This window comes from Capra hircus, unplaced genomic scaffold, assembly GCF_001704415.2.
Source record: "Capra hircus breed San Clemente unplaced genomic scaffold, ASM170441v1, whole genome shotgun sequence".
NCBI classification, from domain to species: domain Eukaryota; kingdom Metazoa; phylum Chordata; class Mammalia; order Artiodactyla; family Bovidae; genus Capra; species Capra hircus.
Window position 1 is genome coordinate 223,864 of NW_017189818.1, and position 11,601 is coordinate 235,464.

At 48.9% G+C, this 11,601-nt stretch overlaps 1 pseudogene; it reads left to right on the forward strand.

Annotated features, from left to right (window-relative positions):
- The first annotated feature begins 438 nt into the window (after window positions 1–438).
- LOC102187756 lies at window positions 439–3,224 on the forward strand (annotated as a pseudogene).
- Window positions 3,225–11,601: the final 8,377 nt, after the last annotated feature.

Below are 11,601 nucleotides of genomic sequence, written 5' to 3' on the forward strand. Positions count from 1 at the left end.
GAAGGGGAAGGGGAGGGGAAGGGCGCCTACTCACTTGGCTCTTTGGGGCCGGCTCTTTGCCTCGGTTGCCATCTCCTTGGACCACCAGGTCAGAGTCCCTGCTGGCCCCTGGTGGCTTCCCAGTGTTTTGCTTGGGTTGTCTGGCCCCAGGAGGGACCAAGGAATACTTCTCAGTTCTGCCAAGGACTGGCAGGCCCGAGATGGGAGGGAAGCTGTCTAGTGCCAGAGGACCCTCTGAGAGGCAGGCCTGGGGCTTTCTCCCCAGGATGACTTTGGAGATGGCGCCACCCGGCAATTTCTCCTGAGGGCCCTTCTTCCATGGGGTGACCTGGGGCAGGTGGCCGGGCCTGCCCCCTCACTTCCCGCTGCCCACGCTCGGCGCTTTCTTAGACGGCTTGTTGGAAGAATAGATGTTGAACTCTTGTGAACTGCCTCTGCATGGTGGCAGCTATTGTGCGTTGGATGGAGCACAGGTAAGTGCCCCGCCTGCTCAGGGCAGCCTGTCGGGCGGGGCCTGCCTCCAGAAGCATCCAAGCCCCCGGCCTTGAGCTGGCCTTCTTTGTGGAAGATGCCCACCTTCATGTGTGGTGTCTCCTGGAACTCGTCCGAGGACAGGTCGGAGGGCTCCAGGTCTGAGGGCGGCTGGTCCAGTGAAGTCGGCCCCTGGAGACCCAGAGCCATGTTCTAGCAATCGCTCTCCTAGACCTCCCCGGTCCCCAGGCCTCCTCCCCCAACCTCCAAACGGCTGTGCCCTCACCACCTTGGAGTGCCCTCATCTGGGCCACTCTACCCAGGACACACAGTCGCCTGCACCACCCTGGTAACCCAACTAAGTTGGTCCTGTCCCCACCACTACCCTCCCTGTGCCCTGGAGCAAGACCTGTTCCCAGTCAGTCATACCTCATCATCGTCGGACGAGCTCATTTCTCAACAGAGCAGACTCCACAACCCTCACAGCCTAGCTGCTAGAAGCCCTCGGAATGGGAGCCAAGACCCTACCCCTAACAACAGCAGGGTGCATGCGTGCCACAGCCCACCAATCAGCGTGTGCCGGGTGCCCGGTTTTTTGAGGGCTCCGGCCAATGAGGACGGAGGGCACGTGGTTCGGGCAGGATCGCGGATGAAGAGGTGGTTGTGGGGGAGGGGAGCTGAATTATAGGTTCCAGGGCTCTGGCCCCGCCTCTTCCGGTTCCTCAGTCTCAAGCCTTAGTTTCAGGGAAGTGGCAGCCCGTCCGTTTTGGGCTTGTGGGGACGAAATGCACTGGTCACTGTGAAGCCTGCTGGGGCAGAGAATAGTTGCAAGCTCACATTCCCAAATGTAGCTAACAACCCGCTCAGTGAAGGAGCAGACTCAAATAGGCAAAAAGCAGCTTTGGAAAGCTCTTCTGTGACAGGGCAGACAGGAAATAGTTTCTACTCTGTAGGCTAAGTGATCCATTGCAGTTTGCCTGGCCTCCAGACTTGTGGCAGGACAGCTGCCCTAACCAATATGTAAACTAATCTGCTCCGATACCGTTTACTGCCTGGCTGCATTCGGGTCATAGGCCATAGTTTCCTGATCCCTGACTTAATCCAAATGGGAGGGAATTCTAATGCTCACCATCAATAATTGGGAGATGCATACTCAAACCACAAATCATTTTTTCTCATCAGATTTGCTAAATTTACCAAGATCATGAAGAAACCAGTGCCTGTGTGCACTGCTGGAGGGGGCATATATTAAACTTTGGAGGGACACTTGGTGCGGTTATCTGGCAGAATCTGTGCTAGCAAAGTGGGCAACATTCACTTCTGCTTCTGGTACTGCTCTTAAAGCCATACATCCCCTCTCGCCCTGAGGAGAATGTGGAGGAGGAGGCAGCTCCAGAGATTGAGCAGCAAGCTGGAGAGCGAGTGAGGGAACCTAGCCGCCTGCCCGCCTGCGCCGCCTCCCCTCTGGAAGCAGGAGCCGGGGCCGCGGCCCTGCACGTAGCCCCAGTCCCTCCCTCATCGTCAGGCCACAAGGGCGAGCCATGGGGAGGGACAGCGAGTGAGCAACAGAGCGCCGGAAGGAAGCGGCCTGATCGTTGGAGTGCCCGCGCGTGTGGCTTTAAGGGGACGCTGCTGGCTGCCCCCTGCGCCTTCCCCTCTCTCCCCATCCCCGCTTCGCCCCTACCCTGACCGCGGAGCAGCACCAGGTCAGAGCCTGCAGCCAAAGTCAGTACCCAGGAGCTCAAATCCAACCGCGATGGGGCCCCCGAAATTTCAGAAAAAAAGCAGCAAGAAGCAATTGAACACACTGGTGAAGTACAAAATGAAATAGAGACATAATGAATTTAATACTTTTGAAAGTAGGACAGAAATATTACCAACTCCGCCAACCTTTGTTTTTTTTTTTTTCCAGAGGAGGTCGGAATTGATCACCCAAACCCCAAATTTTGGGGTGACATTTGTTAACCTTCCACAAGTGTCTTCTCTGCTTGGGGAGAAGGGTGAAGAGGCGCAGCATTATTCGACAAGAGTTGAAGTGACAGAATTTGAAGACATTACATCAGGTTACAGAATAGATTTTTTTTTTTTTTGGTGAAAGACATAACATTTATTTTTTATTTTTTTTTAATAATTAAATCTTTAATTCTTACATGTGTTCCCAAACATGAACCCCCCTCCCACCTCCCTCCCCATAACATCTCTGTGGGTCATCCCCATGCACCAGCCCCAAGCAGGCTGTATCCTGCGTCAGACATAGACTGGCGATTCAATTCTTACATGATAGTATACATGAGATTTTTTATTTTGATGAAAACCCTTCAAAACCCTTTACTTTGAAAATAAAATTCTCTCCAAAGAATTTCATCTGAATGAGAGTGGTGATCCATCTTCAAAGTCCACTGAAATCAACTGAAAATCTGGAAAGGATTTGACGAAACGATCAAGTCAAACAGAATAAAGCCAGCAGGAAGAGATAGCATGAGGAACCAGAAAGCTTCTTCACCTGGTTTACTGATCATTCTGATGCAGGTGCAGACGAGTTAGGAGAGGTCATCAAAGATGATATTTGGCCAAATCCATTACAGTACTACTTGGTTCCTGACATGGATGACAAGGAAGGGGAAGGAGAAGAAGATGACGAGGATGATGAAGAGAAAGAAGGATTGGAAGGTACTGGTGAAGAAGGTGAAGAAGATGAAGATGATGATGAAGGGGAGGAAGGAGAGGAAGATGACTAATGGAACACTGATGGATTCCAACCTTTTTAAATTTTCTCCAGTCCCTAGGAGCAAGTTTCAGTCTTTTTTTTTTTTTTTCCTCTCTTCTTGTGCTCAGTTGCCCTGTTTTTGAGGTCTCTTTTCTCCCTTTTTTTTAATTCTTTTATTTTTTATTTTTTTTTAGTTTTTTATTTTTTAAATTTTAAAATCTTTAATTCTTACATGCGTTCCCAAACATGAACCCCCCTCCCACTCCCCTCCCCATAACATCTCTCTGGGTCATCCCCTTGCACCAGCCCCAAGCATGCTGTATCCTGCATCAGACATAGACTGGAGGTTCAATTGTTACATGATAGTTCAAAACTTATTTGGGGGAGGAAATACCTTGAGCAGAATTCAATGGGAAAATAATCTCTACCCCTTTCTGTTCCAAATTCATTGTTATCCCTTCTTAAGAAAAACTGTATAGAATCAACACCACCATGTTCTGTGGGAAAAAAAAGAAAAACCTGCTCCCTTAGCTCTGCTGGAAGTGGGAGGGTACTAGGCCTCTGTGTAGTTGTGCATAGAATTCTAGCTTTTTCCTCCTTTCTCTGTATATTGGGCTCAGAGGTTACACTGTGTCTCTATGTGAATATGGACAGTTAGCATTTGCCAACATGTATCTACTTTCTTTTGTTTAAAAAAAGAAAAAAACTTTAAAAATGGGATTATAGAAGGTCAGCAAAGGGTGGCTTTGAGATGTTTGGGTGTGTTAAGTGGGCATTTTAACAACATGGCTTCTCGTTTGGGATGTTTACTTATGATGTTTAATGGACATCCTTGCAGTTTAAGATGACAGTTTTAAAATAAAATTATCTCCTAACGAAGACCTGAGCCCTGCCACTCAATGGGAGAATCAGAAGAACCTGTTGGATCTTATTTGCAATTGACATTCTCTGTTGTAATTTTGTTCCTGTTTATTTTAAAATTTTTCTTTTTGTTTCACTGGAAAGGAAAGATGATGCTCAGTTTTAAACAGCCTCCCTTTCTCTAATTCCCCCTTAACATGTCTGCAGGGCACACAACCCATGCCTTCCCCTTTCTTCCTGCCAAGGTCTATAGAAGCCCGAGAGTCTGAGGATCGAGTCTGGCCTCTGGGCAAGAAGCCAGCAGTCACGTGGTTTAAAGCTGCATCCTGCATCCCAGTGCCCCTCCCAGCACCCCCAGCCAGCCACTCCCCACCCCATCTTTGACTGTAACATGTGCAGGGGTTCTGCCTGCTCCAGGGCACCACCAGCTTCCCTGTTCCAACTCTGAATGCTGTTTGTTCCCCCTAGGTATTTGCATCCAGCCTGGCTAGGTGAGCACCAGTCAGCAGGGCTTTCCCCCTTAGTTGGCTTCCCCAACCACCGCTAAGCCCCTGAAAGGAACCACAGCCTCTCTTCAGAAGGTTCCAGAAGGAGATCCTTCGGTCAGCCCAGCCCTTTCCAGTTTTGATTCACTCGAAAGTGACTGCACTCAAACTCTATTAAGAACCTGGAATGAGTTTATTTGCACCCAGCCCTTCCCAGACAACACAACTGCTGAAGAAAATAGCATACATGTCCCTCTCTGTAATTCTGAGTACCCTACATATGCAGGAGGGAGAATAAACCTGACTATTAGTACCAGTGTAGTGTCTTATGGAATTGTTATGAGGTGTCTTGCATCTCCTCTGTAATTTCCCTGAGGATGCCACACCATCCCAACAAGGCAGGGTCAGTAGCAGGTGTAAGCATCCTGTGTCGTAAACTTCCAGACTGAGTGGGTCAAGAATCAGTGTTTTTAGTTTGGCTTTGAGGAATCTTCCAGTCTATTTGTTTGGTGAATTTGATGATGATGAGTTTCAATCTGTATTTTGCATGCGTCTCCTAATAAGAAGAAGAGTTGAGACTGTCAGTCGGAGAAGAGAAAAGAGATGTTGTGCCTTGGAAGGTCCCTAACTTTGCCTCTAAGGATTTGATATTTGAAAACTTCTAGCCTGGATTTGTATAATGGGGCCTTTCTGATAGTGACTTTGGGAACCCCTTTGAAGTTGAGAGCCCTCCCTTGTCAGTGTTAGGGACCAAACGACGGTCTCTAGGACCTGAGTCATGTTTACCAGAAAGAGACAGGATATGCGCTCATCCTGCCTGGCCAATCATGTAACGCCAGCTACTCCTGTAACTGAGACAAAGAACTGCCTGTATATAAGCCGCCATACTCCTTTGTTCACGGCTCTTGTCAGATTCCCTTGTGTGGGATGAGACTTGGGCCCTAGCGCGCTAGGAATAAACAAACTCCCTTCTTGCGTTTGCAATACTGTGGTGGACTTACTCTCTCGGTCGGTTCGGAGATACGGGCTCGGAGCATAACATCTGGGGGCTCGTCCGGGATCTCAGTCCCGCCGGGGAGGACAACTCTCCTGGTAGAAGGAAGTAACCTCGTTAGGAGATAAGAGCTCTGAGCACCGGTGCTAACGTTGCAAAAGCCCAGATTAAGTCCGAGGCCTAGTATCTTACTGGGGAGGCATCTGGCTGTAAAGTGCAGAGGCAAGTCAGCGTAAGGCCAGGGCCTAGTTTCGTGCTGGGGAGGCAGCTGGCTCTGATACTGGATTAAGTCAGCGTAAGGCCGGGGCCTAGTTTCGTGCTGGGGAGGCAGCTGGCTCTGTGAACATCCTGCAGGTAAGATTGAGTGCATTGTCGGTGGCCACCTTTTGTTTGTTATCTGTTTGTCTATTTGTGGTGTCTGCGCTGCTCTTTGTGTGCTCTGTTGGCTCCCAGTGTACTTTTCTGTGATCATGGGACAAACAACTTCTACTCCTTTATCTCTTATGATTAACCACTTCTCTGATTTCAAGTCTAGAGCTCAGAATCTTTCGTTACTGGTAAAGAAGAGCAAACTGGTGACTTTCTGTTCTGTCGAGTGGCCCACCTTTGACGTCGGATGGCCACAGGAGGGAACCTTCAATCCCCAAATTATTCAGGCAGTTAAAGAGAGGGTGCTTACTCCTAGTCCTGCCAGGCACCCAGATCAGACTCCCTACATTCTGGTCTGGCAGGATCTAGTGAGGAACCCGCCAGAATGGCTTAAACCCTTTGTTCTCACTCCTCCTAAACCTCCCTGTCCCTCTTCCCCAACTCCAACCTCACCAAGCCCACAGGTGTTAGTAATGAAGGCTTCCAAAGAAAAAGAAAAAAAAAAGGACGAAAATCGACCAAAGCCGGTATTCCAAGAATCTTCTCTGTATCCTAATCTGATAGATCTGGAGACCGAATTGTTCCCACCCCCGTATGCGGATCTACATCCGCCCTTGCTTTCACAGGTTTCATCGGGAGAAGCCAGGAAGAGAACCGAGCCTTCAGCTCATCCCAGAGAAGGGGGCCCTGCCCAGGGAACTCGGGGAAAAACAAGAGAAATGGCCAATGTAGCGGAAGAAGACCCGGAAGTCCCCTCCTCCACTGTTCACGCATTTCCGGTCCGGGCGGGACCAGCCAGAGAGGGTGGAGAGCGGGCATATCAGTATTGGCCCTTTTCCACTAGTGATTTGTTCAATTGGAAAACCCAGACTCCCTCCTTCTCTGAAAAACCGCAGGGTCTTATTGATCTGTTAGAGTCTATCCTTTTTACTCATAATCCCACTTGGGATGATTGTCAGCAACTGTTACAGGTGCTTTTCACTACAGAAGAGTGAGAGCAGATCCTGTTAGAAGCTCGAAAGAATGTGCCAGGGGTGGATGGGAGGCCCACAATACAGCCTAACCTCATTGAGGAGGGGTTCCCCTTGGTGCGACCCAACTGGGACTTCGAACGTGCTGAAGGTAGGGAGTGTCTCTGGGTATACCGTCAGACTCTTATGGCCGGCCTTAGAGCGGCCGCCAAAAAGCTGACTAATTTGGCCAAAATAAATTCAGTGAGGCAGGAACCAAATGAGAGCCCAGCAGCCTTCCTTAAAAAGATAATGAAAGCTTTTAGACAGTATACCCCTATGGACCCACAGGCAGATGAGTCACGAGCGGCAGTTATGTTAGCATTTGTAAATCAAGCAGCCCCCGATATTAGAAAAAAATTACAAAAGATAGAGAGGTTACATGAACAATCCTTGCAAGATCTAGTGAGGGCAGCCGAGAGAGTTTTTAATCATAGAGAGACCCCAGAAGAGAGAGAGGACCGCATTAGAAGAAAAGAAAGAGAATTTAGAGCTGAAGAAAACCATAAAAATCAAAAAGAGCTGGCCCAGATATTTTTTGCTGGGGTTAAAAACAAAAACAGGTTCCAGAAGGGGAAAAAGTGGACTCAAAAACTGAAAAAAAACGACAAGGCATAAGCTTGAGAAAAACCAATGTGCATTTTGTAAAGAGTTTGGACATTGGAAAGATAAATGCCCAAAAAAAAATCTAAAAGAAGAGCCCAAGAACCCCCAAAACGAGACTCCCTCTCCAGACCGTCATATCCTCTACGCAGGTGAGGATAGCGACTAGGGGGGTCAGGGCTCGAAGCCCCTCCCCGAGTCCTGGGTAACTATAAATGTGGAGGGGAAACTGGTTGGCTTCATGGTGGACACGGGAGCCCAATACTCAGTCTTAAACCAAAAAGATGGACCCATGTCTAAAAAAAGTAGCTGGGTGCAGGGAGCAACCGGGACTAAACGATATGGATGGACTACAAAACGGCATATGAACTTGGGGGCCCACCAGGTGACCCATTCTTTTCTGGTGATACCTGAGTGTCCAGCGCCCTTGTTGGGAAGGGATTTACTGTCTAAAGTAAATGCCCAAATTCATTTCGACCACGGACAAGTGTCGGTTTTACATGGGACCGGGCATCCTCTTCAGGTCTTGTCTCTGGCATTAAAAGATAAATACAGACTCTACTTGCCAGAGGCCCCAGCGACAATAAGCCCCGAAGTACAACCATGGGTTCAAAGATACCCTCAGGCCTGGGCTGAAACTGCAGGAATGGGACTAGCCAAACAGAGGCCCCCTATCATTGTGGAACTGAAAGCCAGTGCTTCCCCGGTGAGGGTACGACAGTATCCCATGAGTCAGGAGGCTCGACAAGGAATTACTCCTCATATACAACGCCTCATAGACACTGGGGTCCTGAAAAGGTGCCGGTCCCCATGAAACATTCCCCTGTTGCCTGTGAAAAAGCCTGGGGGAACTGATTTTAGACCGGTTCAAGATCTACGAGAAGTCAACAAACGGGTAAATGATATTCATCCTATGGTTCCTAACCCTTATACATTGCTAAGCAACTTGCCTCCAAACTACATTTGGTACACTGTTTTAGATTTAAAAGATGCCTTTTTTAGTTTGCCTCTTGCCCCCACAAGCCAAGAGATCTTTGCCTTCAAATGGCAGGAAGATGGTGGTCAGACCCCTGTGCAGCTGACATGGACTCGCTTACCACAGGGTTTCAAAAACTCGCCCACATTATTTAATGAGGCCCTGGACGAAGACCTCCGTGAGCATCGGGTTGAACACCCTACCATTGTTTTATTACAATATGTTGATGACCTTATGCTGGCGGCAGCTACAGAGAAAGAGTGCCAAGAGGCAAAAGGTGACCTTCTCCAAACCTTGGGGACTTTAGGTTACCGGGCTAGTGCCAAAAAGGCCCAGATCGCCAAGCAAGAGGTTACATACCTCGGTTGTAAGATAAAACAGGGCCAGAGGTGGCTAATGCAGGCTATAAAAGAAACCATCCTCCAGATCCCTGAGCCGGCTAACCCTAGACAAGTGAGAAAATTTCTGGGAATGGTGGGATATTGCCGGTTATGGATCTTGGGGTTTGCAGAAAAGGCCAGGCCCCTATATGAGGGGACCAAAGAAAACAAAGACTGGAAATGGACTGAGCCAATGAAAGAGGCCTTCCAAGAGCTCAGGCGAGCCTTGCTAGAGGCTCCTGCCCTTGCCCTCCCTGATCCATCTAAGCCTTTCCAATTATTTGTAGATGAAAAGCGGGGGATAGGAAAAGGGGTACTAACACAGAGATGGGGACCATGGAAGCAACCTCTAGCTTACCTTTCCAAGAGACTGGACCCAGTGGCAGCCAGATGGCCACCTTGCCTCCGTATCATCGCGGCCACCGCGCTCTTAGTCCACGATGCTGAAAAACTGACTTATGGACAGAGACTCTTGGTCTACACTCCTCATGCCATAGAGAGAGTTTTAAAGCAACCCCCAGGTAAATAGATTTCTAATGCCCGCTTGATGCACTACCAGGCCTTGCTACTTGACACCCCACGGATTCATTTCCAAACGCCCTGCACTCTAAATCCGGCCACTCTTTTGCCCAATCCGGGGGAAAATAGCCCCCTCCATGATTGTGATGAGATACTGGCCGGGGTAACAGCAATGCGAAAGGACTTAACCGATACTCCACTGGATAACAGTGAGCTAAGATGGTTCACAGACGGCAGCAGTTATGTAAAAGATGGACAGAGACGGGCGGGAGCCGCAGTAGTAGATGACTCTGGACGGATGATATGGGCAGAGGCCCTTCCCCCGGATACCTCAGCACAAAAGGCAGTTAATTGCCCTGATTCAAGCATTAGAGAGAGCCAAAGGAAAAAAAATAACTATTTTCACTGACAGTCGCTATGCTTTTGGCACGGTACACATCCAGGGCCCGATATATCAGGAACGGGGGTTTTTGACAGCTAAAAAAAAAAAAAAATTAAAAACTTGCCTGAAATCCGTAGACTTTTAGAGGCTGTACAGATGCCTCGGGCTGTGTCAATAGTACACGTACCTGGACATCAGAAGGGTGACAGCCCCACGGCACGAGGGAATCGTGCCACAGACCTGGCAGCTCAAAAAGTAGCTGATAAAGATTTCATCACCCCTGTGTTGGCGATCGGACTTCCACCTCCAGGTATGGGAACTCTGCCCCCAACCCCTGAGTATTCATCCACAGACTTTGCTTGGATCCAAAAACACACCAACCTTCAAAAAGATAAAGATGGATGGTACCGAGACTCAGACGGCTGCTTGATACTCCCTGCTCAGTTGGGACGGCAACTATGTGAGCATTTGCACTTGTCTACTCATCTGGGAGGAAAAAGACTCTGATGCTCTTTCAAACTGCGTGCCTGCGATTTCCCCGGCACCAGACAACTGTAAAGAACATAGTGCATGCTTGTAAGGTGTGTCAACAAATGAGGCCAGGAAAAGGACAACATGCAGGACTGAGGTATCGGGGAAAAGGACCAGGGCAACACTGGGAAATAAATTTCACCGAGGTAAGGCCAGGCAAGTACGGTTACTGGTACTTGTTAGTGTTAGTGGATACCTTCTCAGGGTGGGTAAAAGCTTTTCCTACAAAGGGAGAAACCGCGATGATAGTGGCAAAAAAGATTTTAAAAGAAATAGTTCCCAGGTTTGGCCTGCCAGTGACCATCGGCTCTGATAATGGACCTGCCTTTGTGAGTCAAATAGTTCAGAGCCTTGCCCTAGCCCTGGGGACTAAATAAAAGTTACATTGCAAATACAGTCCACAGAGCTCAGGGCAAGTAAAAAAAAATGAATCGGACTCTAAAAGAAACTTTAACTAAATTGGCTATAGAGACTGGCGGGGACTGGATGACCCTCCTTCCCTTCGCCCTCTTCCGTGCGCGTAATACTCCTTATCAACTTAATCTGACCCCATTTGAGATTCTGTATGGGAGACCTCCCCCTGTATGTCCAATATTTAAAGGAAAGAAACTACCGCCTCCCACGTTGGGGCAACTCCAAGAGGCCTTGATGGCCTTAAGCTAGGTGCACTCTCGTGTCTGGAAACTGCTCCAGGAAATACATGTGGGTCAAAATAAGGGAACTATTCCCTCACATGACATTGGCCCAGGAGACTGGGTATGGGTCAAAAGGCACCAAACCAAGGCACTAGAACCCAAATGAAAGGGTCCTTATGTTGTTCTTCTTACCACCCCAACTGCCCTAAAGGTTGACGGTATCGGGCCTTGGGTGCATTGCAACCACGTATGCCCAGCTGCTTCAGCAGAGCAAAAAGACGCTAAAAAAAAATGAGAAGCATCTCTGCACCCGTCCAACCCCTTGAGGCCAAAGCTTCGAAGGCGCCAACAGGACCAGGACAACTCGGCTGGGCCCTCTTGTGGATGACCCAGTTACTCTGCTCCGGAGTTGCCAGCGTGAACCCGCATCAACCCGTCAAAATCACCTGGAAGCTGCAAAATGGACTAACACGAGAGGTGCTAAACTCCACTACCGCAATACATCCACCAAACACATGGTGGCCAGACTCGTACTTTGACCTTAAGCTGATGGTAAATGTGCCTTGGGCTAGGGGTTATCTCCGAGAACAAGGGTTCTGGGCATGCCCAGGCGCACCCAGACATGACTGGAAGACCTGTGGGGGGGAACAAGACTCTTATTGTAAAACTTGGGATTGT